Genomic DNA, 27,098 nt, shown 5'->3' on the forward strand with positions numbered 1-27,098 from the left:
GCATGTGGGATCTTAGTTCCCTGACCAGGGATTGAACTTGTGCCCTCTGCAGTGGAAGCATGAGTCTTAGGTTGATAATATATTTTAATGTCATCTTTTAGAGATAAATATGGCTTACAGGTGAAATGATGTAATGCCTGGGGTTTGCTTTAAAACACTTCACCATAGGAGGTGAGAGGCTGGTATATAGGAGGTGAGAGGCTGGTATATAGGAGGTGAGAAGCTGGTATATAGGAGGTGAGAGAGATATATGCAATAAGACTTGTCAAAACACTGATAATTTCTGAAACTGGGTGATGGGTATACTGGTCTCTCTACTTGAATATATGCCTGGAATTTCCCATAATAAAAATTTGTCTTTAGAGAACAGACTTGTGGTTGTCAACGGTAAGGGGGAGAGATGGACTTGGAGTTTGGGATAAGCAGATGAGAACTATCAAATTTAGAATGGATAAACAACAAGGTCCTACTATAGCACTGGGAACTATATCCAATCTCCTGGGATAAAACATAATGGAAACGAACAGTAAAAAAGAATGTATACACCACATTAACAAATTGAAAGATAAAAACCATATGGTTATCTCAACAGATGCAGAGAAAGACTTTGACAAAATTCAACTTCCGTTTATGATAAAAACCCTCCACAAAGCAGGCACAGAAGGAACATACTTCAACATAATAAAAGCCATATTATGATAAACCCACAGCAAACATTATTCTCAATGGTGAAAAATTGAAAGCATTTCCCCTAAAGTCAGGAATAAGACAAGGGTGCCCACTCTCACCACTATTCAACATAGTTCTGGAAATTTTAGCCACAGCAATCAGAAAAGAAAAAGAAATAAAAGGAATCCAGATTGGAAAAGAAGAAGTAAAACTCTCACTGTTTGCAGATGACATGATCCTCTACATAGAAAACCCTAAAGACTCCACCAGAAAATTGCTAGAGCTAATCAATGAATATAGTAAAGTTGCAGGATATAAAATTAACACACAGAAATCCCTTGCATTCTTATACAAATTAGGGAAATTAAGGAAACAATTCCATTCACCGTTGCAATGAAAAGAATAAAATACTTAGGAATAAATCTACCTAAGGAAACAAAAGACCTATATATAGAAAACTACAAAACACTGATGAAAGAAATCAAAGATGACACAAATAGATGGAGAAATATGCCATGTTCATGGATCCAAAGAATCAATATAGTGAAAATGAGTATACCACCCAAAGCAATCTATAGATTCAATGCAATCCCTATCAAGCTACCAACAGTATTTTTCAGAGAACTAGAATAAACAATTTCACAATTTGTATGGAAATACAAAAAACCTTGAATAGCCAAAGCAATCTTGAGAAAGAAGAATGGAACTAGAGGAATCAACCTGCCTGACTTCAGACTATACTACAAAGCTACAGTCATCAAGACAGTATGGTACTGGCACAAAGACAGAAACATAGATCAATGGAACAAAATAGAAAGCCCAGAGATAAATCCACACACCTATCGACACCTTCTTTGACAAAGGAGGCAAGAATATACAGTGGAGAAAAGACAATCTATTTAACAAGTGGTGCTGGGAAAACTGGTCAACTATTTGTAAAAGAATGAAACTAGAACACTTTCTAACACCATACACAAAAATAAACTCAAAATGGATTAAAGATCTAAAGGTAAGACCAGAAAATATAAAACTCCTAGAGGAAAACATAGGCAAAACACCCTCTGACATAAATCACAGCAGGATCCTCTATGACCCACCTCCCAGAGTAATGGAAATAAAAGCAAAAATAAACAAATGGGATCTAATTAAACTTAAAAGCTTTTGCACAATGAAGGAAACTATAAGCAAGGTGAAAAGACAGCCTTCAGAATGGGAGAAAATAATAGCAAACAAAGCAACTGACAAAGAATTAATCTCAAAAATATACAAGCAGCTCCTGTAGCTCAATTCCAGAAAAATAAATGACCCAATCAAAAAATGGACCAAAGAACTAAACAGACATTTCTCCAAAGAAGACACAGATGGCTAACAAACACATGAAAAGATGCTCAACATCACTCATTATCAGAGAAATGCAAATCAAAACCACAATGAGGTATCATCTCACACCAGTCAGAATGACTGCTATCAAAAAGTCTACAAACAATAAATGCTGGAGAGGGTGCAGAGAAAAAGGAACCCTTTTACACTGTTGGTGGGAATGCAAACTAGTACAGCCACTATGGAGAACAGTGTGGAGATTCCTTAAAAAACTGGAAACAGAACTCCTGTACAACCCAGCAATCCCACTGCTGAGCATACACACTGAGGAAACTAGAATTGAAAGAGCCACATGTACCCCAATGTTCATTGCAGCACTGTTTACAATAGCCAGGACATGGAAGCAACCTAGATGTCCATTGGCAGATGAATGGATAAGAAAGCTGTGGTACAAAAACACAATGGAATATTATTCAGCTATCAAAAAGAATGCATTTGAATAAGTTCTAATGAGGTGGATAAAACTGGAGCCTATTATACAGAGTGAAGTAAGTCAGAAAGAAAAACACCAGTACAGTATATTAACACATATATATGGAATTTAGAAAGATGGTAATGACGACCCTATATGCAAGACAGCAAAAGAGACACAGATGTAAAGAACAAACTTTTGGACTCTGTGGGAAAAGGCGAGGGTGGGATGATTTGAGAGAATAGCATTGAATCATGTATATTGTCACATGTGAAATAGATCGCCAGTCCAGGTTTGATGCATGAGATAGGGTACTCAGGGCTGGTGCACTGGGATGACCCTGAGGGATGGGATGGGAAGGGATGTGGGAGGGGGGTTCAGGATGGGGAACACAGGTACATCTATGTGATTCATGTTCCATGTATGGCAGAAACCACTACAATATTGTAAAGTAATTAGCCTCCAATTAAAATAAATAAGTTTTAAAAATAAATAAAAAAGAATGTATATATGTGTATAACTGAGTCACTTTGCTCTACAGCAGAAATTGGCACAACATTGTAAATCAACTATATTTCAATAAAAAAAAGAGATGAAAAAATTTGTCGTTTTAAAAAAAAAATCTCTTTTCCCTTCTTCAGGAGACACATGGTCTCAGAAAACCCAGCTACCTCCTGTATGTCACTAAATATTACCCTGGGGCACCAGTGAGCCTGTCTTTGGTAGGTTCACCACCAATACTGCCTCCCACCTGACATGTGACCTCTACAATATCTTTCTCCCATTATACACCACAAACAGCTATTACCTACTGAGTCCTTATTGTATACCAGGCACATGTGGCCTCTTTCATTGTCATGAGAACCCATGAGACAAGGAGTGGGAATTAGTCCACACTCTCAGGTAAGGACTCGGAGGAACAGAGTCTGTGGCTGGTAAGCAGCAGGGCTGAGATTCTCATTCTAAAGTGCCTACTCTTAGCCACTGAGCTCCTTACCCATCCAAAAACTGCAAGAATTGATTTCACAAAGAGTGGAATGGAGAAGACTTCCCTGGTGGTCCCTGGTTAAGACTCCAGGTTCCCAATGCAGGGGGCCGGGATTCCAGCCCTGGTCAGGGAACTAGGTCCCACATGCGACAGCCAAAGATCCTGCATGCCGCAACTAAGCCCTGGCACAGCCAAATAAATAAAAATATGTAAGTATTAAAAAAAATTAATAAAAACTTTCATTGTTTTTTAAAAAAGAGTAGAGCAGACTGTTAAGAATGAAACATTTTATAGGCTCTCTCAAGATCCTCAGTGCAAAGGTGAACCTATACATTAGACTTCCCAGGGCACCCTGGTCTCATATATTCTGACCCTTTATCCTCCATAAGCATGGAGGATATTTGTCATGTGCCCTTTTTGTTTAAAAAACAAGGTCAGTAGACCTGTAGAGAAAGGCCCAACAACGAAACCACTGACAGGTCAGGTGATGGAGCCTTTCGGTTCTGGGCACTCAGAACGCTGGACACATGATCTCAGTCCTGCGCTCCCAGAACTGTCATCCCAAACAATTCGACATTGTGACCTCCCAGCGATCCCCACCTCAAAAGACTGGGACCAACTGGAACGGGCAGGAAGACAAAAGACAAAAACAAAACATGACCTTCTCTGAGCTAAGATCACAGCTGAAAAGACACAACAGAACCTTGTGGGGCCTCCATAGAAAGCCCGGAGGCTTCATGTTTAGTTTTCTTTGTCCTTTAGAGGGGATTTCACTTTCCCTGCCTAAGTACAAAAAGTGGCGGACCTGAAGCTAGGACCTTGGAATCTTGCAACCTAGCCTGGGGCTAAGAATTAGCAGTAAAAGCACCCAAGTAAAACCAAAGGGCAGCAGAAACTCAATTCTTTTGTGTTGTTTAAAAAAAGTTTGGTGAGTGTTAATTCCCTCTTACCTATTGCCAAAGCTGCAGCTCAGATTCTGCTGGAGGGCAGAAACCCAAATTATCAAAATCTCCAGGGACTTTGGAAATAAAATACGTCACTGGCCTCTGCCCCACGGTGATACCTGAGATTATACCTAGTCTGGAAGTTCTTTCCCCAATCCAGCATCTTCATGACATCACGGTTTTTAGAAGTGCTCAGCTTAATCCTCTCCCTGCCTTGGGGATGCTGGTGAAGGAGCTCGCACTCTTGTTAGGCTTGTCTCAGCATGTGAGTGGAATTAAGAGGTTTCTAAATGGATCTAGAGCAAGGTGCCTGCTGTGAAATTAAGACCCAGAGGCTCTTTCGACAGAGGCAGGTGGCTGGAGCTGCAGCTTTAGTATACAGGATGTTAGGGGGAGATACCAGTAAGTTGAACCTCAGCTGCTAAGTCACCTTGCATTTGAACCACCCATAAAGATGTGCAAGGATAAGCAGAAACGAACTTGCAGAATGGTCCTTAACTCTTCAAAGCATTGCTTTGTCAGGTGTTATTTCTCTCGTTACCCTCTCGATATCCCCGAGATGGAGGCCAAGTGATATAATTCACACTGAACAGGTGAGCAAACTCCTCGCATCGGTGACTTGCTCAGGGACACAGAGGCACGTAGTATCAGAGCTGGACTAAGAATCCTGATCGCCCAACATCTAGAACTGTCCTCTTTCCATGAAGATGCTTCTATAGTGGCTGCTGCTGCTGCTGCTGCTAAGTCGCTTCAGTCGTGTCCGACTCTGTGCGACCCCAGAGACAGCAACCCACCAGGCTCCCTCGTCCCTGGGATTCTCCAGGCAAGAACACTGGAGTGGTTTGCCATTTCCTTCTCCAATGCATGAAAGTGAAAAGTGAAGTCACTCAGTCGTGTCTGACTCTTAGCGACCCCATGGACTGCAGCCCACCAGGCTCCTCCGTCCATGGGATTTGCCAGGCAAGAGTACTAGAGTGGCAGTGGAGTCTTATGCTACCAGGCTAGCCTAATGAAGATACAGCATTAATGTGCTGCGTTAGATGGGGAAATGACAGAAGGGATATGAGCTGGGGACAAACCCCAGCTCAATTGTTTGTTTCATGTTTTATCCTGGAAAGCTTCAAACACACACAAGTAGGGAGGACAGTACAATAAATCCCCATGTGTCCTCCGGCCAGCTATAATGATCACCAACTCATAGTTGCTCTTGTGAAACCTAGTTCTCAATTCCCACTAGTGCCCAGCGTGCTGAATGGCTTGGCAGGCAAGAGTCAAATGGTTGCCATGGCCTTGGCACCTGCTTTAGAACTCCCTAAGGCTCCCAGCGCCCTGGACTGACACGGCCACAGAGGTCAGCAGAGACATGCCTCAAGAGCCAGGGGCCATGGGTAGAAGGGTGGTGGAAAGAGGCAAGAGGAAGTTGTTAGGTGACTTCAGTCTGTATCAGAGAAAACACAAACTTGACCTGGGATAGCTCTGGAAACTTTAGGGATATGGACCAGAAATGGACAAAATGCTGACAGTAAATTTAACTTAACCAATTTTTGTTAGATGATTCCTATGTGTGAGGCTGGAGACACAAAGAGGAACAAAGACCCTGTAGTTTGTGAGGCTTCAGGTCTACAGTCTGAATATCCTGCAACCTTCCTGCAAAGACGGCCAATCAGAGCAAGTGCCTGAAGTTGCTGCAGGAGGCATCAGAAGGTAACAGGGACTGCGTTCTGGGTGCAGGCTCCACTAGGCTCTCCTGTGTCACCTCACTGTGGCTCACTCCCTGAGCGTGAGCACCTTCTGTGAGTCCCACTCACTAGCAGTGGGCTTCTGAAAGGGCTGTGCAGATGAGGCTGACTACCTGCCCAGCTCTGGGCAAGGGAGAGCCCCTTTTCTGGGGAAGAAGCCGGAGGGAGGGTGAGTGCACACAGGGGCACAGCTCCCTCGATCTGATCTCCCACTGTTATCTGATCAAGCCAACAACATGCATTTTACCTCTTTTGCATGCTGAGTGAGCGTCCCATTTCACAACGGTGGGAGAGTCAGGAAAAGGTGAGCATGTTACAGACTTCTGGGACACAAATCCCAAAAGGGGCTAAGAAATTCAGGAATATAGCATCCCTCAGACAAAAACCAACAAAAAGAAATGGCAGAGTGTAATACTTAAGATCCTGAGGCTTGGCGCCAAACAGACCTGGGTTTGAATACTGACTCAAGAACGAACTGTGACCTTCAACCATCTGCTTGACTTCTCTGAACCTATTTGAAATTGAAGGCAATAATATTTGAAAGGAGCACAATAATATTAGATCGAACCATGTGAAACTGTCAACACGTAACCATTTTTTGACTTTCAAAAATGGCAATTTCATAGTCCACACTATGTTGGATTTTTTTGAGAATCAAAGGAGGTATTATAATACAAAAGCCTGGCACACAGGAAGTACTCAATAAATAACAGCTACTATCAACAAACAAAAGGCAAATCAACAGTGCCCTGGGCATACTTGGTGCTCACCACCATTATCAGAGAGCAAGTCAGGAGATTTTTAAAAATTCTTTTATCTCAGGACTTCCCTGATGGTCCAGTGGTTAAGACTTTGGGTTTCCAACGCAGGGAGCATGGGTTCGATCTCTGGTCAGAGAACTAAGATCCCACATGCTGTGCAGTGTGGCCAAATAAAAAAATTATTTACCTCTTTGTTTTTGAATACTAAGCAAAAGAGTATATGTACAAAGTAAGGCTTCTTCCCACCCCTGAACTCCAGGCATAGTTTTCCCCAGAGGCAACCACTGTTAGGAGGATTTGAGTCTTTCTGAGATGTCCCTGGATATACAAGTGTCCATATGTATGCTGCACACACATACACACAAGCAAACGGTGGCACACTGTACCCACTGTACTTAATATAACTCAGAGAGCTTCCTATATGTGTGTGTGTGCGTATGCATGCATGCTCACTTAGTCTGACTCTTTGCAACCCCATGGAATGCAGCCCACCAGGTTCCTCTGTCCATGGGATTTTCCCAGCAAGTACTGGAGAGGGTTGCCATTTCCTCCTCCAGGGGATCTCCCTGACTCAGGGATCAAACCCATGTCTCCTGAGTCTCCTGCACTGCAGGCGGATCCTTTACCACTGCGCCACCGGAGAAACCATGTACATATATAATAATATATACCTGCCCCATTCTTCCCTCAAGCTTTTTAAGAGCTATATTGTATTCTCTTGTATGGCTATTACCTGATTTCATTTGAGTCCCTAATTGACAGACACTTGGGTTGTTTTAAACCTTTCACTAAAACAGTGCTACAATGAATATTCAATGAATAGACATTATTTCATACACATCTCAGTTTATCTCAAGGATAAAGTCCCAGAAATGGAACTGTACCGCTGAGTGATGTACATTTTGCAATGGCCAAAGAGTTCCAACTGCCCTCCCCTGAGGCTATTCTAATTCATACTCCAGCCAGCAATAAGCACCAATTTCCCCACAGAGGTGGTCGGTTTTTAATTCGTTTTTGACAGAAGGGTTGGCCAGAGAACACAGGATGGTGGCTCAGTGGCCAGACTGCTATGGAGTCACTTGGATCAGTAGTGAGGGGATCCTGACACCTCAGCGCCAGCATGTGGAATGCACTCTTCAACCCACAGGGAGCACAGAGTTCTGCAGTTACACAGCCTCAAATGGGGCTTCCCTGGTGGCTCAGGCGGTAAAGAATCTGCCTGCAATGTGGGAGATCTGGGTTTGATCCCTGGGTCAGACAGATCCCCTGGAGAAGGAACTGGCAACCCACTCCAGTATTCTTGCCAGGAGAATCCCATGGACAGAGGAGCCTGGCAGGCTACAGTCCACGGGGTCCCGAAGAGTCAGCACGACTGAGCAATACACACACACACACAGCCTCATAGAGAGAAGATGGGAACAATATGGAGCACTCCTCTGCAAGCAGAGTGACTTCTTCTGGTAGCTGATACCTTCTGGAGAGGGCAGAAGGGGTGCCAGAGGCATTTTCTCAGCTCACTTGTTAGTTTCAATTAGTAACCCAGCTCTGAACAGGCCCCCTCAGCAGTCTGTGGAGAAGGAGGGTGGTGAACAGCGATGTAAATGCAGTTTTAAGAGGCTTCCGTTTGAGGCTTGCCTCCTCCACTTTTCAGTTATATGACCTTGGGCAAGTCACTGTTTTTCCGAGTCCTAATTTCCTCCTTTATAAAATGGGGATAATAACGTGCAGAAACACTCGAAGTGGTGTTTTATAAAGAGTTAAGTGATGTTACCAAAGACACAATGTCTGCAGCATAGAAGACAGTCCAAAAAGTTTAAGGAGCAAATAACTTTTCCACTGAAGTTGATATTAAAATCATCTTTCAAGCAGCAGTTTTAGCCAGAACTAAAGCTTTGTCCTGAAGTTTCATGAGGTGTATTCATAGTAAAAGCTTACTTGTCCCTTGGCAGGACCAGATCCAGAGCTTCCCTGGTGGCTCAGTTGGTAAAGATTCTGCCTGCGATGCAGGAGACTTCCCGCAACACTTAGGTTCCATCCCTGGGTGGATGAAGATTCTCCGGATAAGGAAATGGCAACCCAAACCAGTATTCTTGCCTGGGAAATCCGATGGACAGAGGAGCCTGGCAGGCTGCAGTCCATGGGGTCTCAAGAGTCAGACACGACTGAGCGACTAAACCACCAGGCACAGATCCAACAGAGAGCAGATCTACTCCCAAATGAGGGTCTTCATTGCCCCTGACACCTCCATTAAGACCCCCTGCGCCCCGGTGACCGATTCCTCTCTAAGGCTTCTAGGACGCAAAGTTCCTGCTGTCATTTGGCGCCCGACTGGTTTTCTCTTCTGTTTGGCTGACCTGCCTCCATAAATCAAGCCTAATCCACCAGGACCCTAAGAGAGCCACCCAGGAATCACAAAAGCGATAACCCGAGATGAGACCGGGAAGAAAGCGGGAGCCTGCTAGAGCTCAGGCAACTCGGTGGAAAGCCTGCAGGTTCGCTCCGAGGGCCCTTCCAGGGAGCAACTGGATCCAGCGGGTCCCAAACTCCGGATCCTCTCCAGGAAGGCTACTCCTCGCCTGGCGGTGCCAGTTCCCCGAGCCCGACGCTCCGTTCCCAGCGCTCCTGGCTGCTAGGAGCTTGTTTCCAGGTAGGGAGGCACCTGCTCCGGAATCGCCCTCCGGCCAGAGGCAGCGGATCCTCTCTCAGTCTAACCAAACACCCTCCCCGGCCAGCGAACCCTCACTCCCACGCCCACGCGCACAGTATCTCTGCTCGAGGGGCTCCCGGGGGCCGCTCACCTCCAGCCAGATCCCGGGCGTCCCCGCCGCGCACCCGGCACACGGGCGCCTCCGGCGCGCGTCCGCCGCTGACCTTGCGTCGATCTCGCCCGAGTCCGCCGCGGCCGCCGGGTCTCCCCTCCCCGGCAGCAGGGGTCGGCGTGGGCGGGGCGGGCCGGGCTGGCCCGGGAGGTTTGCCCGCCCGCTGGCTGCACAAAAGCCGAGCCGACCTCGCAGTGCCCCATTCAATACTCCGCCGCGCCCCCTCCCCGCCCGCTCCTTAAAGGCAGAGCGCCAGGCTGGGCTCCCGGGGCGGCTCGCGGAGAGGCACAGGAAATGACCTCAGCAGGCTCCAGCCTCCCACCTCTCGGCACCGCCGGGCTCGTCCCTGGGGCGGCGGGGACGGCGGCGGGGTCCCGCGGGCCGAGAGGTGTCCCGAGCTCCGGCCCCGAGCTCTCTGCAGAGGCCGAATCAGCGGCCACCTGGGGCGGCCGGGGCGCCCCAGCATCTCCTCAGCTCCCAACCAGCCTGAGACCCTCCCTGGATGGGGCGCAAGACCAGACCCTTCCCCGTCCCCCCTCAAAAGGAGGTTCCCGTATTGGTACGACTTGCAGGAACCGTCACGCCTGGATATTTGGAGCAGAAATCCTTATTTCAAAGAGTCTGTCCCATTGGGAGACCAAAGTTCTGATATGTAATATGAAGGAAAAAAAAAAACTCACCGCAGCCTAGAGGGTAACTTGCTTGCGTCTGTACGTCTGTATGTATGCATGCACGCATTATTTATTTTAAAGGAGCCGGCGGGCCAAGGAACCGGAAAGGCAAACAGGACGTCGCCTGCGCGGGCAGCTCACCTTGCACCCTTGCAGCCCCTGCGCTCATCAGTACAATCCTAAACCTGCCGGGGGTTGGGGATGGGGGTGGAGTACTCAGTTTTTAGTTAGGTGGATATGGGGTAAAGACGATGAATATGGAGAATATTGCAGGAAAGGATCCACGTTTCAGAACAGCTTTATTCCCCAATCCGGCAGGCTCTCAGGCTAGTTCTGAACAGAGGCAGACTCAGCAGAGTTTCTCCCCAGGGACTTTGAAAGTTTCTTTCCAGGTGGTAGTGCCTCCCCGGCTGCACCCCACGTTTGAATCTGAGTGTCTGGAGGTTAGGCTGCAAAGTTGTGCAGTTAATAAGGCCTCCAAGTAATTCTCATGCACAATTTTGAGAGCCCAGACTCTGGAAAGCTGACTCATGTAGTTCAGGAGGCCAAGGGTGAAAGTTCAACAGGGTTAATGGGACTTCATGAGCTTACACGAGAGGGCAATGGCAACCCACTCCAGTACTCTTGCCTGGGAAATCCCATGGACGGAGGAGCCTGGTAGGCTGCAGTCCATGGGGTCGCGAAGAGTCGGACACGACTGAGCAACTTCACTTTCACTTTTCACTTTCATGCACTGGAGAGGGTAATGGCAACCCACTCCATATTCTTGCCTGGAGAATCCCAGGAATGGGAGCCTGGTGGGCTGCCGTCTATAGGGTCGCACAGAGTCGGACACGACTGACGTGACTTAGCAGCAGCAGCATGAGCTTACACATGGACTCATACCTCCTGAGGATTGGAATAGATCAACCCCAAACTGTGGGTAACTGGCCTCTGTCCCCTTCAAGACTGGAAATATTGCTAAGGAAGCCCCAAAACAAGTCCAGTGGAGTTTGTCAAGAAGACTTATGCTCATTCATGCATGCATGCACTCACTTTGAATAGGTAATCATTCACATAGTATAAATTTGAATTATTAATAATACCGAAGGGCTAACAATGAAAAAGTCTTCTTCCTCCACTGTCCCTTGTCCTCTAGTGTGTGTGTATGTGTGTGTGTGTGTATGTGCACTCAGTCGTGTCTGACTCTTTGCAACCCCATGGACTGCAGCATGCCAGGCTGCCCTGTCCTTCACCATTTCCCAGAGCTTGCTCAAACTCATGTCCATTGAGTCGATGATGCCATCCAACCATCTCATCCTCTGTTGTCCCCTTCTCCTGCCTTCTGTCTTTCCTAGCATCAGGGTCTTTTCCAATGAGTTGGCTCTTCACATCAGGTGCCCAAAATATTGAAGCTTCAGATTTAGCCTCAGTCCTTCCAGTGAATATTCAGGATTGATTTCCTTTAGGATTGACTAGTTTGATCTCCTTTCAGTCCAGGGGACTCGCAAGAGTTTTCTGCAACACCACAGTTCAAAAGCATCAATTCTTCGGCACTTAGCCTTCTTTATGGTTCAACTCTCATATCCATACATGATTACTAGAAAAGCCATGCTGCTAAGCTGCTAAGTCACCTCAGTCGTGCCCGACTCTGTGTGACTCCATAGACGGAAGCCCACCAGGCTTCCCTGTCCCTGAGATTCTCAAGGCAAAAACACTGGAGTGGGTTGCCATTTCCTTCTCCAATGCATGAAAGTGAAAAGTGAAAGTGAAGTCGCTCAGTTGTATCCGACTCTTAGCGAACCCATGGACTGCAGCCTACCAGGCTCCTCCTTCCATGGGATTTTCCAGGCAAGAGTACTGGAGTGGGTTGCCATTGCTTTGACTATATGGGCCTTTGTCAGCAAAGTCATGTCTCTGCTTTTTAATAGGCTGTCTAGGTTGGTCATAATTTTTCTTCCAAGGAGCAAGCATCTTTTAATTTCATGGCTGAAGTTACCATCTGCAGTGATTTTGGAGCCCTCCCCCAAAAAAGTCTGTCACTGTTTCCACTGTTTCCCCATCTATTTGCCATGAAGTGATGGGACCAGATCCCATGATCTTAGTTTTCTGAATGTTGAGTTTTAAGCCAACTTTTTCATTCTCTTCTTTTACTTTCATCAAAGGCTCTTTAGTTCCTCTTCGCCTTTCTGCCATTAGGATGATGTCATCTGAATATGTGAGGTTATTGGTTTTTCTCCTGGCAATCTTGATTCCCACTTGTGCTTCATTCAGCCTGGCATTTCACATGATGTACTCTGCATAGAAGTTAAATAAGCAGGGTGACAATATACAACCTTGACGCACTCCTTTTCCGACTTTGAACCAGTCTGTTGTTCCATGTTCAGTTCTAACTACTGGTTATTATGATACAACACCAAAAAACGATATTACATAATTATTAACTATATTCATCATACTGTACATTTCATACTCATGACTCATTTATTTTGCAACTGGAAGTTTGTACCTCTTTATCTCCCTCACCTATTTCTTTCCTCTCCCCAATCTCCTCCCTCTGATAACCACCTGTTTGTTCTCTGTACCTATAACTCTGTGTTTTGCTATGTTTGTTCATTTGCCTTACTTTTTAAATGGTTCCCTAGCACGCCTAATGATGGATATTTAGAACATTTCCGGTCTTTGGCTATTATATACCTTGCTGCAGTGAGTATCTCTATACCTATTTCTTGGTCCACATATGTGACTGTCTTTACTGTTTAACACTTAGAAGTGGAATTGCAGGATGTAAACACAATGTGAATTTTAAATTTCAATAGATGCTGCGCACTGCCCTCAAAGGAGACTGCAGCAACCAACACTTCTGTCGATGCATTTGAGTGCTCCTTTGTTCCCTCCCACCCGCAATGATAAAGTGATTTATCACAAAGCACAAAGCTTTTAGGAAGGGAGGATGAAATGAGTTAAACACATGGACGATTTTAAAACGCTGTCAGCACACAGAAAGGCTCAATAAAAGTGTTAGATGACGGACTCCCAGCCACACTCCCCTGCAAGACCTCCCTTTCTTTGGGCTCTGTCTCAATCCCTGCTCTGTAAACTTGGGTGAGTTCCTTAGTCTCCCTGGGACTCAGTTTCCATATCTTTAATATGAGGATTGTAATGTCTCCCTCTGGAGTTGGTTTGAGGATTAAATCAGATATTAGAGTTACCTAAATTTTGAAATCCAATCATTGTTTGATAAGTGATGGCTATTCTTCTTCTCTTAGCTCTGCTCCCCCCTCAACTTTTTATTATGAAAATTCCAAGCCTAGAGAAGTTGTAAAAAATAGTATATTAAACACCCATATACTCTTCACTTATACTTACTAATTGTTAACACACTGCTGCATTTACTTTCTCTCTCTCCGTGTGTGTGTGTGTGTATTTTCCATTTGAGACTTAGTTGTACACATCATGACCTTTTGTCCCTGGATACTTCAGGATATTCCTGCTAAGAACAAGCATGTTTTCCTAATATCATCACACTTATAAAATTTAGCATCAACACAATACCATCATTGACTGAACAGGCCATAAATGTCCCCAGTTGTCCCAATATTACCTCAGTTTTATAGCTCTTCTATTTACTATTATTAATCCCTACCTAGTACTCCCCAGGGTGAATGGTTGCCTGGAGGAAATGGGCCTGTCCCCTCCTCCGCTCTAGGGGAAAAAGTGACTCCCACAGCCTCAGACCCTGGCAGGTAATCAATAATCAGGCCGGCAGGAATGCACACAGGCAGAGCAGTTTCCCATCTGATGCTACAGGTTGTCCCGCCAGCCTTTGCTGCAGTTGCCTCCTCTGCCTGACCCCAGCCACCCCCATGCTAGCAGCCTGGAGAGGTCCTGCCCACTGTCCCCCAACTCTGGATGGGTTCCTCCCTGGCCCCCTCATTGGTCCCCAATCATCAGAGACAGACTGTTCAGGCTCCAGTGAGGCTGGCTCCCCAGCGGAGCCCTCAGCCATAGCTCCCATGCCACACCTCCCCAAGGATGGATTCTTATGGACCTTCAGGCTGGCCTACCCCTAACTCAACTCTGAGATTCAGGGTTGGAAAGTCTTAGACACTGTCTTTTTCCCATAGTCTTTTTGTCTTAAAGCTCTTTCTGGGACTTCCCTGGAGGTCCGGTGATTGAGACTTGGCCTTCCAATGCATGGGGTTTGGGAGGGGAGCTGAGATCCTACATGTCTCTTGGCCAAAAAACCAAAATAGAAGCAATAATGTAACAGATTCAATAAAGACTTTAAAAATGGTCCGCATTGAAAATATTTAAAAAAAAAAAAAAGAAAAGCACTTTTTATGTAGCCCTCCATGGACCGAGACAAAGTCAAACCGTGGCTATCACTGAATCAGCAGACAGTATCTAATGCCTGTCCCTCTCTCCCACCCTTTCATTCATTCATTCACTTGTTCATTTGTGGTAGCTGACTTTCAAGTTGTTCCAGGGAATCTATTAGCTGCCCAGCTACAAGCTTGGATAAACTATCTCCTTGCTTCCTGTCTCACTTTATCCTGTGCATGACTTAGCAGTTGAACAACAACAAAGTGGGGAAATTATTTCCTCTGCACAGCTACCCTCTGAATCATGATATTTGAGAGCTGGAGGAAAAGGCTGGATTATGAGGGAGTCCCTACAGAAGAGGGGAACCTTTGAAAAACTGAGGCAAAAAAATAATAATAACAAGCTGCGTTGGGCCGGTGCCATTGTGGGAGAGGAAGGACAGCAGGCAGCGCTGGATGGAACTGAGAGAGAGGCTCTGAACTTCCAGACCCCCTGAAGGGTCCACAGAGAGGGTACCCTCCACACCTAAAGCTTGTTTCTGCTTGATGTTAGCTTATCATTACAGGTGGCCTGACAGAACAGAGGAGGGGAGAAAGCCAACACGTGCCCGGAGATGAAGGCTCAGCTGGGCCACAGAAGCTGAAGGCCTCCTTTCACCTTTCTGAGAGGAGGATGAGGCCTGGATAAGCACCCGCTGTGAACAGCTCTGAACCCATTTGGCCCTTTGGCGATAGTCAAGGTCTCCTATTGGTTTGGGTGAAAAAGTTTGTTCGAGTTTTTCCGTATCATCTTACAGAAAACCTGAATGAACTTTTTGGCCAACCCAATATTTGCAGCCACTGGAAATGAGAGGTGAGTGGAGGCCACGTGTCCCCTTTCCATTACTTCCTGCAGGTGGAGCATTAAACGTGGCCAAGGCCAGAACCTACCAAATGCACAAACATTTATCGGCAAGCAGGCACCAAAAGCCCCACAACCTGCTTCACGGGACTTCGGGAGCTGGCCTGGTTTTGTTCTCACGTGTCTGTCACACAAGGGCCTGGATCATCTTTCTGACTACCTCCATATTTCGAAAGCCACTCATCTGACCAGTGAGAGATTATTTCTAGCATCCCTCAAGCACATCCAGCCTGCTTGTGTAGCGTTTAGTAGCATTTGAAGTGTTTATGTAACTGTGCTGTAGAGTACAGCTTCCTTATTTGGGCTCTTCAGAGTCTAACTGACCACTCTAGGAGTGAGAGGAGAGTCTGTTCATATACACACACCACAATGTTTACACACACCACAATGTTTAGACTGAAAGAGTTAAAAAAGAAATTCCTCCAGAGTCAATACAACAGTATCCCAGGCTGTGCCTGGTTCCCTGGGCAGCACTGTGGAAGGGAATGGGAACCTTGGAACCAGCCAGGCCACAGTTCAAGTCCCAGCTTCACTACCTATGTGCTGATGTAACCTTGGGATGATTGGTAAGCTTTCTGAGTTAATTTTTTATTTGTAAAATGGCGATGCCAATTCTTGAAGCTTAGGCGTTTTGAGAGGGTTCAGTGAGCTAGTACACGTCTGGCACTTAGCAAGTGCTGTCTAAATGATGGCTTTTATTATGCATTCTTGAACAAATACTTGCTGGAGGTCTAATGTTTACTAGTTTCCCTACCACATCCCTCCCCTACTAGGTCCAGAAGTGTTATCTGCTCCCAAAGAATTCTCTTTGTTGTAAGATTGCAGCACAGTAGTTAAGCAAGATAGCTTTAGAGACAGCAATAACTCTAGGAGAGCTGGTGAAATGCTTGGCAGTTTATCCTCCGCATGTCGTAGGCCTTCCAGAGACCTCACTTCCCAACCTCACTTGTTTTCTCTGAGCAGGGTTCTAGGCTCCAAAGAGAGCCCTCCTGCTTCACAGAAACCTTATCAAATCAAAGCAACCCTTTTGCCTTCACAGCTTGATTCTCACTTGCTGTAAGGAGGAGAGTAAAGGGGGGAGAGGAAAGCAAAGAGGAGAAGCGGGGAGAGGAGAGTAAAGAGGAGAAGGGGGTGGGGCCTTGGAGTCTCAGGAGCCCAGGGGCCAGTCCCTGTCCAGCCTTTTGCTTCAGGAGCAAAGCTTGGTGGCTTTGGGGTTACAGAGAAATCAGGAGGCTATTTCTACTGCTGAGTCTCTGGGAGCAGCCAGAGCAACGATGGGCTGGGGTCATGGAGGCTCAGTCATCATCCAAATGGGTCTGGGAAGGCAGTGATGGGACATGCAGAGAGGTGCAGGGCAGGAAGGACATGAGACGGCCCAGAGGCAGAATGTGTGTGTGTGTCTGTGTGTGTGTGTGTTGGGGGAGTATCCTAAGATCTAATGTGGATCCTTCTCTCATTTATTCATTCAGCTGCTCCCTAACAAATATTTATGGAGCACTTCCTGTTTTCCAGGCAAGTGTGGTGAACGCAGGACACGGGCTTCAGAAGCAGACATACCTGCTGTTAATCCACGCTCTTCCCAGTGGGGAACATGGGGAAGAACTGATGTAGTTACCGCTTGTGTCCCTGCAAATGACCCATCAGTCCAGTGCAGCAGTGGGCTCTGAAGCCAGAGGAAGCCGGGTGGAGGATGGGGAGGGGCGGGGTTCTGCATTTGGAGGGCAGGGGGCAGGATTCTTACCTGCTCTGAGGGGTGGAGGTAAAGGTCTAGCCCCATCCTTGGCATATGATAGACACCTAACGAGTGTTGTTAAATGAGGAGTGAACATGAGGATATAAAGGGGTAGAGGACTAGGAAGATATGCCAAAACTAAAGACCTGGTAACTATCAAGAGGAGTAGGTGACAGGGGGTATAGAGGAGGATTCCAGCAAGAAGGTAGGCAGTGATTCTCCATCTAGCCTCTGGCCACAAAATCCTGGGGGCACTTATTCAAAATATGCATTCGGACCCTGGCCTTTGGGATCAGCAGGCTCAGGGATGTATATTTTTCTGCTGCTTAGGACCTGGATCCTGCCCAGTACTGACAGGTTTGTTATACATCATATTCCCACGTTCCAATGATCTTCTCAGAGAGCAGCAACAGCCCCAGAGGGGAACACAGGGTAGAACTGACGTAATGACGACATTTATCAATGCGGAATGATCTGTCCAGTGTAGCTGAGGGCTCCCCAGGCAAGAAAGAGCCGGGAGGAGGGGGGCTAGGTAGGATGAAGGAGGAAATCGGGGAGAGGAGATGGCAGGGAGGGGGAAAGAGAAGCTAAATTTGGAGATGATGGAACTCAGGGCATGAGCATCTGGTAAATCCAGCCATCTAACTGGGATTCTATTGATAGATCATTTCAGAACTTGGAACACTGTGGTTTGAAGCCAGCTGTCTTTTTTCTCCTTCAACTTTCATCCCAGATGAAAACAATGGCTGCTCACATCAGTGGGCAGGAGGGCCTGGGCAGGGACCAAGTCCAAGTAGGTGGCAGGTGCTATGGCAGCTTGGCTTCCCTTCTAAGCAGCTGCTTTGACTGGAAGAGGCCTATGGACTGAGGTGGGGACTGCCACACAAGGCTGGGAGTTCCCTCTGCTTCAGGAATACAGCATTACCCTGCAGGGCACCTTCCAGGATGTGGTTGCTGTTAAGAGCGGGCTAACAAGCTCCCCAGAATTCACAGAGAAAGGAAGACCAGAAATACCTGAACGGATGAGAAGACACAGTCGTTGCAGCAGTTCCTCCATTCCTGGGTGGTTTAGCATGAAACCAGCAGGTCTCCCTTGATCAATCACACCTTTGCCTTCTGTGCTTCTGATCATCAGGCTTAGGCTCAGGGTTTTTTTATGAGAAGTGTCACGGCTTATATCCTATCAGAAGCTCTTATTGCCAACTCCTTTTTGTGAAGGGGGGTTAGTCCAGGCAACATAACCTGTCTTCCATCTCAAAGTCTTTGGTGTGAGCCACTTACCTGCTAGGACGTTGGAGGCTATCTCTCGGCGCCATCTAGTGGTGGGTATGGCTTATTTCCCGAAAAGACCCTGAGCCGGTGCCTTCCTGCTTCCAGCCACACCTAGGGCTGTGTCCATTCTGATCAGACCACTGCGGGCTTTGGACACTTTGAAAAGTGATTCATGAGGCTTTAAGCTCTCCCTAAAGTGGAAACTTTAAATTCCGTATCCTTTGTCCTTGTTCAGTTTTACATATTTTTAGGGAAGGGGATTGGAGAATTTAGTGGTATTAAAAGACCAGGGTGAAGTAGGGCTAGATAGAACGTTCTCCTTTCTCCCACCTGGGTGGCTCCAGCATGCACACACAGACCATCAGCTTGGCACTTATTCCAAGCATCTCTCACCCAACTGTGCCATAAGAGGAGGGCGCAGGAAGAGTCTCTTCTGCACAAAGTGCAAATTGAGCATTAAGAATCATCTTTGCTGTGCCACAGATAAAGTGACGGGACACAGAGCTGGAATCAGATGGCTTGACTCAGAACACTGATGGAATCCATGCATGAACTGGGCTTTTCTCATGTAAAAGTGAGCTTTGGAGTTCTCGGAGAGGTCCTAAGGATAGTGTACCTTTCCAAAGAGGAATATCCACATTTCCAGGTTCTCAATTTCCCGATCCAGGCCCAGAAGAGGGAGCACTAATTCTTTTCCCCTTGCAGAATCGAGTCCACCCTAAGGAATCAGGTAGCGCCTCAGACAGGTCTTGTACATATGAAGGGAGGTAAGCAAGGGAGCATTCTTTGGCATTGCCTTTCTTTGGGACTGGAATGAAAACTGACCTTTTCCAGTCCTGTGGCCACTGCTGAGTTGTCCATATTTGCTGGCATATTGAGTGCAGCACTTTTACAGCGTCATCTTTCAGGATTTGAAATAGCTCAACTGGAATTCCATCACCTCCACTAGCTTTGTTTGTAGTGATGCTTTCTAAGGCCCACTTGACTTCACATTCCAGGATGTCTGGCTCCAGGTGAGTGATTATACCATCGTGATTATCTGGGTCATGAAGATCTTTTTTTGTGCAGTTCTTCTGTGTATTCTTGCCACCTCTTCTTAATATCTTCTGCTTCTGTTAGGTCCCTACCATTTCTGTCCTTTATTGAGCCCATCTTTGCATGAAATGTTCCCTTGGTACCTTTTTTTGATGCTTAAAATTCTCCAAGCCAGGCTTCAGCAATACGTGAACCGTGAACTTCCTGATGTTCAAGCTGGTTTTAGAAAAGGCAGAGGAACCAGAGATCAAATTGCCAACATCCGCTGGATCATGGAAAAAGCAAGAGAGTTCCAGAAAACATCTATTTCTGCTTTATTGACTATGCCAAAGCCTTTGACTGTGTGGATCACAATAAACTGTGGAAAATTCTTCAGGAGATGGGAATACCAGACCACCTGACCTGCCTCTTGAGAAAACTGTATGCAGGTCAGGAAGCAACAGTTAGAACTGGACATGGAACAACAGACTGGTTCCAAATAGGAAAAGGAGTACGTCAAGGCTGTATATTGTCACCCTGCTTATTTAACTTATATGCAGAGTATATCATGAGAAACGCTGGGCTGGAAGAAGCACAAGCTGGAATCAAGATTGCCAGGAGAAATATCAATAACCTCAGATATGCAGATGACACCACCCTTATGGCAGAAAGGGAAGAGGAACTAAAGAGCCTCTTGATGAAAGTGAAAGAGGAAAGTGAAAAAGTTGGCTTAAAGCTCAACATTCAGAAAACGAAGATCATGGCATCCGGTCCCATCACTTCATGGCAAATAGATGGGGAAACAGTGGAAACAGTGTCAGACTTTATTTTTCTGGGCTCCAAAATCACTGCAGATGGCAATTGCAGCAATGAAATTAAAAGACGCTTACTCCTTGGAAGGAAAGTTATGAACAACCTAGACAGCATATTAAAAAGCAGAGACATTACTTTGCTAACAAAGGTCTGTCTAGTCAAGGCTATGGTTTTTCCAGTGGTCATGTATGGATGTGAGAGTTGGACTATAAAGAAAGCTGAGCGCCGAAGAATTGATGCTTTTGAACTGTGGTGTTGGAGAAGACTCTTGAGAGTCCCTTGGACTGCAAGGAAATCCAACAAGTCCATCCTAAAGGAGATCAGTCCTGAGTGTTCATTGGAAGGACTGATGTTGAGGCTGAAACTCCAATCCTTTGGCCACCTGATGTGAAGAGCTGACTCATTGGAAAAGACCCTGATGCTGGGAAAGATTGAGGGCAGGTATAGAAGGGGACAACAAAGGATGAGATGGTTGGATGGCATCATCGACTTGATGGACATGGGTTTGGGTGGAGTCTGGGAATTGGTGATGGACAGGGAGGCATGGCGTGCTGCGATTCATGGGGTCGCAAAGAGTCGGACACGACTGAGCGACTGAACTGAACTGAAGCAAGGGAGCAGAACACACAGGCTCCTATGATGGGAAACCAACAGGCATTGCTGTAGGGGTGACATGTGACGGCTGCTCCTTCCAAACATTAGGCATCGCCCCATTGGCCACTGGGGAAACATTCAGATGGCTTCTGGAATGGCCTGACCCTGCAAGAAGGAATCTCCCTGCAGCGCACAGGGAGTTGTACTTACGTGGATGCAGGATCTCTGGAACAAAGCCTCTCTTGGGAAGAACACAGTTCTTTTGGGAAGCAAAGTTTTAGTGTTGAAATAAATTCACTGGATATTCAGAATGAGAAATAATTCTAAATAAACTTGCCACTTAAGCCAGTGTGATAGTCATGTACATATGTAGTAATATACATAAGATTGGAAACCATTTATACAGGTGAGGATCACTAAATATTTTCTAAGACCTTTTCCTCCACTCCAAATTGCTGTTCTCACTGACAGGGTTTTATGATTCTTGTGCCCTTCCTCAAGCTACATCATTTAGTATTTTTGTCATTAGGAGAAGGATGCTTCAAAGGACTGTGTTGCCCCAAATATTTATAGCAGCAATAATAACAGAGTAAAGAAAAAAGGATACAACCTAAATGTCCATCAGTTGGAACCCAGTAAATAAATTATTAAAATTCGTCTAGAAAATAAAATACTATGCAGCCATTAAAATTTATGTTGAAGAATTGTTTTTATTGACATGGAGCAAATTCATTATTAATGTCAAGTGAAACAGTTTCCAGAAAAGTATGTTTAATATAATTTACTTTATGTAAAACTATATATGTGCTGTGATTAGTCACTCAGTCATGTCCGACTCTTTGCAATCCCATGAACTATAGCCTGCCAGGCTCCTCTGCCCATGGAATTATCCAGGCAAGATTGTGGAGTGGGTAGCCAATTCCTTCTCCAGGGGATCTTCCTGACCCAGGGTTAGAACTTGAACCTCCTGTGTCTCCTGTGTTGGCAGGCAGATTGTTTACCACTGAGCCACCTGGGAAGCCTACATATATATATGTATATACACACACACACATATAGTTGTATATATTTATATACCTATAGTTATATATATATATATATATATATAAAACTATACATAAATAAATAGGGGTAGACAGCTTTTCCCCCAAAACATTAATGGTGATTATCTGATTATATTTGGGTGTAGAAATCTGGTGTAATATTTTTAGTTTTTGTTCTTTTTATATTATGTGAATGTTTTACAAGGAGTATAGATAATTTTTCTAATACAGCTATTAAAATGTTTAAAAAATATGGATCTCATCAGTAAAGTATAAAGTCGAGGGAAGTTGACAACTAACTCAAGAAAGCTACAATCAAAAAAAAAAAAAAAAGAAAGCTACAATCTACCAGTCAAAGAACCTGCCTCATAACCTCCCATCCTTCATGTTTAATGCCAACTCACTGTCTCCAGTTGGTGAAGATCCTGGGCAGGGGTATGACAAGGGGAGGAGCTGGGGACCAATGCTGAGATCAGAGGGGACTCACATGCTTTTGATATTGCCCGGATCCTGTTACCTCTTCAGAGCAATTAAGCTATGCCCACAACAGCATTACTGGATTCCTCTTATACACTGTGTTCTTGTGGTCTGGAAGTTGTCCAGGTCTTGAAGGAGCAGACACAAGTCTGGGGACAGAGTTAAGTTGGGTCTAATTCTAACCCAAGCCCATTTTACATCCTGCAAGGGAAATGATGCATTCAGCCATGGTGTCCACTTGAGGGAAGAAAGAATGTGAAGCTAGTTGGGTGTGGTCCAGAGGGTAGACTTTGTGAGCCTCTGGCTGGGAGCAACATGGTGCATGATCTCAGGAAGAAAGTCTGGAGTCCCTGTTCCTTCCCTCTACTCTTCTCGTTCCTCCACACCCACCTACGCTCATCCACGCTCCTTGACTGCAGCACCAGAGACACTCATGACCCTTCCTTCAACATTCTTAGAGTGTTGGGCCATCATCCAGCTCCATTCAGTTAAGCTAGAGGGTGGGATCCACTGGGTCCAGTGTCTTCCTACAACATGAATTTGGATTTCAATAGTAAAAATGCTAGGATACGGGGTAGTGTTAACCTCCCATCATACAACTGCCCATAAGGGCACTTACGAGGTTAAGATGAGGCCTGGAGCAACTAGTTCCCTTCTTCGACGATGCTAAGAACACACAGGTAGGTCCATAACAAAGCACTCAGTTCTCTGTGGTCTTCCTTTAAGTCATGGGGAACCCCACTATTCTTCCTTCCCTGTCCCTAGATCCCTCTGCTGTGTTCTCCAGGGAGGTCACAGCTCTATACCTGACATCATTATGGCTCATATGTATGGAAAATCCCGCTAAAGATGTCAATGCCCTGTCCCAAGTCTGTATCTTGCTGAAGGGCATAAACAAAAGCAAACTTTGACCTAAGTCATGGGCAAGAAAGAAGGGCAAAGGGTCCTTTGACAGAAAGAAATGTACAAATTTGCAAATACTAGTCAATATTGAGCCAGTGCCTGAAAGTTGCTTTACAAATCAAGTGCTGTAGGGATAAAGCCTGGCAAGAAAACAATTCCATCTTAGAACACTAATAATCACTGCCTTTCACCACCAATTCAATGGACATGAGTTTAAGAAGACTCCAGGAGTTGGTGATGGACAGGGAGGCCTGGCGTGCTGCAGTCCATGGGGTCGCAGAGTAGGACACGACTGAGTGGACTGAACTGAACTCCATGGGAGGGAGAAAATTTAAGTCCCTAGGAGTGTGGGGTCCCTGTTAGAGACCCTTGTGTAGTGTCCCCATATCCAAACTCTTAGGTCTCAATCTTTTTACCTCCATGACCCTACTCCTCAACACAGCACATGTGCGTTAATGGTTGTTGAACTGAGTAACAATTTTCTTCAAATCAGGAGTCCAGTCTTCATGACAGCACAGTACCAGAGAAGAGAATAGATATAAAACTTATTAATTAGTGAGCATCTGAGACTAATGGGACACCTCACCTGAACTCATGTGTCAGACAAGATGGAATCCCTGAGATCATCCGCCCCTCAGGCTTGTGCAGCCCTTCCTGAAGTTGGCAGAGTTCTACAAGGGGCAGGACAAAGACGGTAAAAAAAATGGATACAGGTTATATCCTACCTTAGGTAGTACAGTCCCAACACCCCCACCCATCTACCCACACTGTCACCCCCAAGCTGGGCTGCCTCTCAGTCAGCTCCTATGGGACAACTTCTTTAACGCAAATCTTAAAAAAAAAAAAAAAAAAAAAAAGATTTTCCCACTCTAACCCATCTCAGGACCTAGTGGGATCAGGAATTGGGTCTTGGATGAGATGTTGTGATAGAAATTCTTAACCTATTAATGCTGCCAAGTCCCAAGCTATTCTGCAATCAAAAATTTCAGGCTGAAATTTCTCTTTGAACTGATCCAGTGACGTTGGGACAGGCACATAGAGTCCCCCCCACCCCCACCCCCTCAGGCTGAGGGGCTTAGATAGCAGCATAAAAGCTTTTAGTTGCAAAGCCTTCTCCTAACCAGGCTTGCCTTAACAATACTCCTTTGTCCCTCCTCAGACGACTGAGCTCCTTGTATCCTGGCAGAGGGAGGCACAGAGGGGAGGTGACTAGCTGGGAGTTTGGTTTCTAATCTCCGGGGTAGAAATTCTTTCAAATTTGCCCAGCACCTGGACTGACTGCTGAGTCGGAAATGAGAGCAGCTGGGGATGGGGACGGCTCTCCCCATGATTCCCAAGTTTCATAATCAACTCTAGCTTCCTCCCTCCTCCAGTTTCCCACCGTCACAGATAAACTCGCACTTAATGACTATGAAGTTGTGTAGTTCCCATGTATGTTCATATTCTCACTTTGATTTCTTTGAGCGTTGGCCTCCCCCTACCCCTTAATCTACTGCTGGTCTCATGAACCTGCGCTCATTTTCTGGGCTATCTTAGTGCCCACACATTAATGTCTTAATGCTTTATGGATGAATTCACATTATCACAGAATATAGTGAGTTCCTCATTTTCAGGCTCTAGGTGTTCATGAATACTGCGTAGTTCTTATCCACCGTGTTTTCTTTTTGATGACTGGGGGGAAAAAAAAAGAGAGAGAGGACATGACGTTTAAAGATCCCTAAAGTAGGAACATACCTTATTTTGAGAGCTCGGTGAAAGTACACACACCCCTCTCCCGCATGGACATGTGAATAACAAACCTTCTGATAAACCTGTAGTCAACTTGACCATTGCCCTGGGGCCTGATGCCTCCTAGCCCTCCGCTGGTACCACTTTTCCACTCCTCAGAAGCATTTAACAAACATTCGAGGACGTCCTTAATAACCCATTGCACCTGCTTCCCTATTACAGTTCATCCATTTCTGAGCACAGCTTGTAGCTATGCAAAGTCCCGGAAGTGTTGGCCTGTCTCCAGCTCAATACCCACCCTAGAGCGAGCAGTGATTTTAGTCAGCAATCTAGGCCTGCCCATCCTGGTACTTTTCAGAGTTTCCTGCTACTTTCTGAAGGCCTCTCTGTTTCTCCCTTCACCTTCTATCATAACGGAGAACGTAACGAGTCAGGTGCACATCCCCTGTGCTGCTTGCTTCCCCCATACACCATGGACACCCCCTTTTCGGGGGCTGCCTAGCAGCCTTTCTCTCCCTTGGGGTAATAACACTTCAATTTCCCTGTCTTCCTCTGGATTGTGATCTGGGGCGTTGGTGGAGCTTACATCAGGGTATTCTTCTGGCCTTTCTCTGGCTGAGAGGTGGATCCAAGACTCAGCTTAGGTAAACTTCACCAACTTAACCCTGCCCTTGAGCAGATAAAAGTGATAAAAATAATTGAAGTCCCATTGTTCCGGCAGCAGAGCCCCAGGAGGCTCTCAGTTACTTCCAATTCCCTGGGCTCCCAAATCTGTCCTGGTCCTCGCCTTTTCAAGTCTGTTTAGCCAGCATTCCTTCCAAATCTGTGGGCCATCTGATCATATCCTGCTAATAAATTCCTTTTAGACAGCTAAAGTTGTGTTGTGTTGCTTGCAGCCAAAGAATCCTAAAAGTTCCAGGTTCATATTTCTTCCAGTTAGACTCGTTATGCCTCTACATTTTATGCCTCTTTCCTTCCTATTTGAAAAAAAGGCTGTTACAAACAGACTCCTCCTCCCACCCCATTTTCAGACTCCAGCAGATCTTGTCTTCCTCTCTTACTGCCTAGATCATGCCTGTATCTTCTGGAAAACAAGAAGTTTTCTGACCTTCCACTAAGCATACCATCCATAAAGCAGTAGCTCCTGTCTACCATAAGTAATTTTCAAAATGACTTTCAAAGAGAACAGGAAGATTTCTGTATGCTTGTAAGGGAAGACTGGTTCCCTGGGGGGAGGGGTTTCCTCAGTTCTTTCTCACCCAAATTATTTTCCTGTTGTGCGTGCCTGCTAAGTCACTTCAGCTGTGTCCGACTCTTTGTGACCCTATGAACTGTACCCCTCCAGGCTCCTCTGTCCATGGGATTCTCCAGGCAAGAATATCGGAATGGGTTGCCCTGCCCTCCTCCAGGGGATCTTCCCCACCCAGGGATTTTCCCAACCTGCGTCTCTTGTGTCTCCTGCATTGACAGGTAGGTTCTTTATCACTAGTGCCACCTGGGAAGCCCATTTTCCTGTTAAGCTGGTCCAAATAACTCTAAGCTCAAGATAGCCTTTGACTTAGCGCTTCTGCCCTACCTGACTTCTCTTTTTCTTATCACAGCATTCTGTGACACACCATATACAGTTATCTCTTGGCCTCCAGTTTCCACGCCTCGGTCCCCTCCCAAGTCCTTCCTGCTCTGGCTGCTGGCCCAGTCCCTTCACTGAAATCACCCTCTTGAGCAACATCTCTCCTGACTTGTGGTCAGAGGGCAACCCCCAGGAAACCAACCCTTTCTAACGAGTATGCAGAAGTTTTTCTGGTTCCCCTTGAAAGTCATCAAGAAAATGACTTATGGTAGACAAGAGCTACCACTTTATGGATGGTTTGCTTTGTAGAAGGGCGGAAAAGTTCTTGTCTTTCAGAAAATATGGTTAAGGACCTAACATTTTC

At 45.9% G+C, this 27,098-nt stretch overlaps 1 protein-coding gene across 4 annotated transcripts in view; it reads right to left on the minus strand.

Annotated features, from left to right (window-relative positions):
- The window catches only part of PLEKHH1 (pleckstrin homology, MyTH4 and FERM domain containing H1), a 57,478-nt gene extending 46,972 nt beyond the window's left edge, over window positions 1–10,506 (minus strand). For 2 of the 4 annotated variants that reach the window (XM_025295307.3, XM_006056180.4), the window contains exon 1: window positions 9,692–9,981. The gene's annotated coding sequence lies outside the window, so the exon portion shown is untranslated. Of the gene's footprint in view, window positions 1–4,399; window positions 4,575–9,691; window positions 9,982–10,392 lie in introns of those variants that run through there. The other 2 variants (XM_025295306.3, XM_044924819.2) reach the window with 2 other exon arrangements.
- Between the last annotated feature and the right edge of the window lie 16,592 nt (window positions 10,507–27,098).

The sequence above is a fragment of the Bubalus bubalis genome, chromosome 11 (assembly GCF_019923935.1).
Source record: "Bubalus bubalis isolate 160015118507 breed Murrah chromosome 11, NDDB_SH_1, whole genome shotgun sequence".
Lineage (NCBI taxonomy): Eukaryota > Metazoa > Chordata > Mammalia > Artiodactyla > Bovidae > Bubalus > Bubalus bubalis.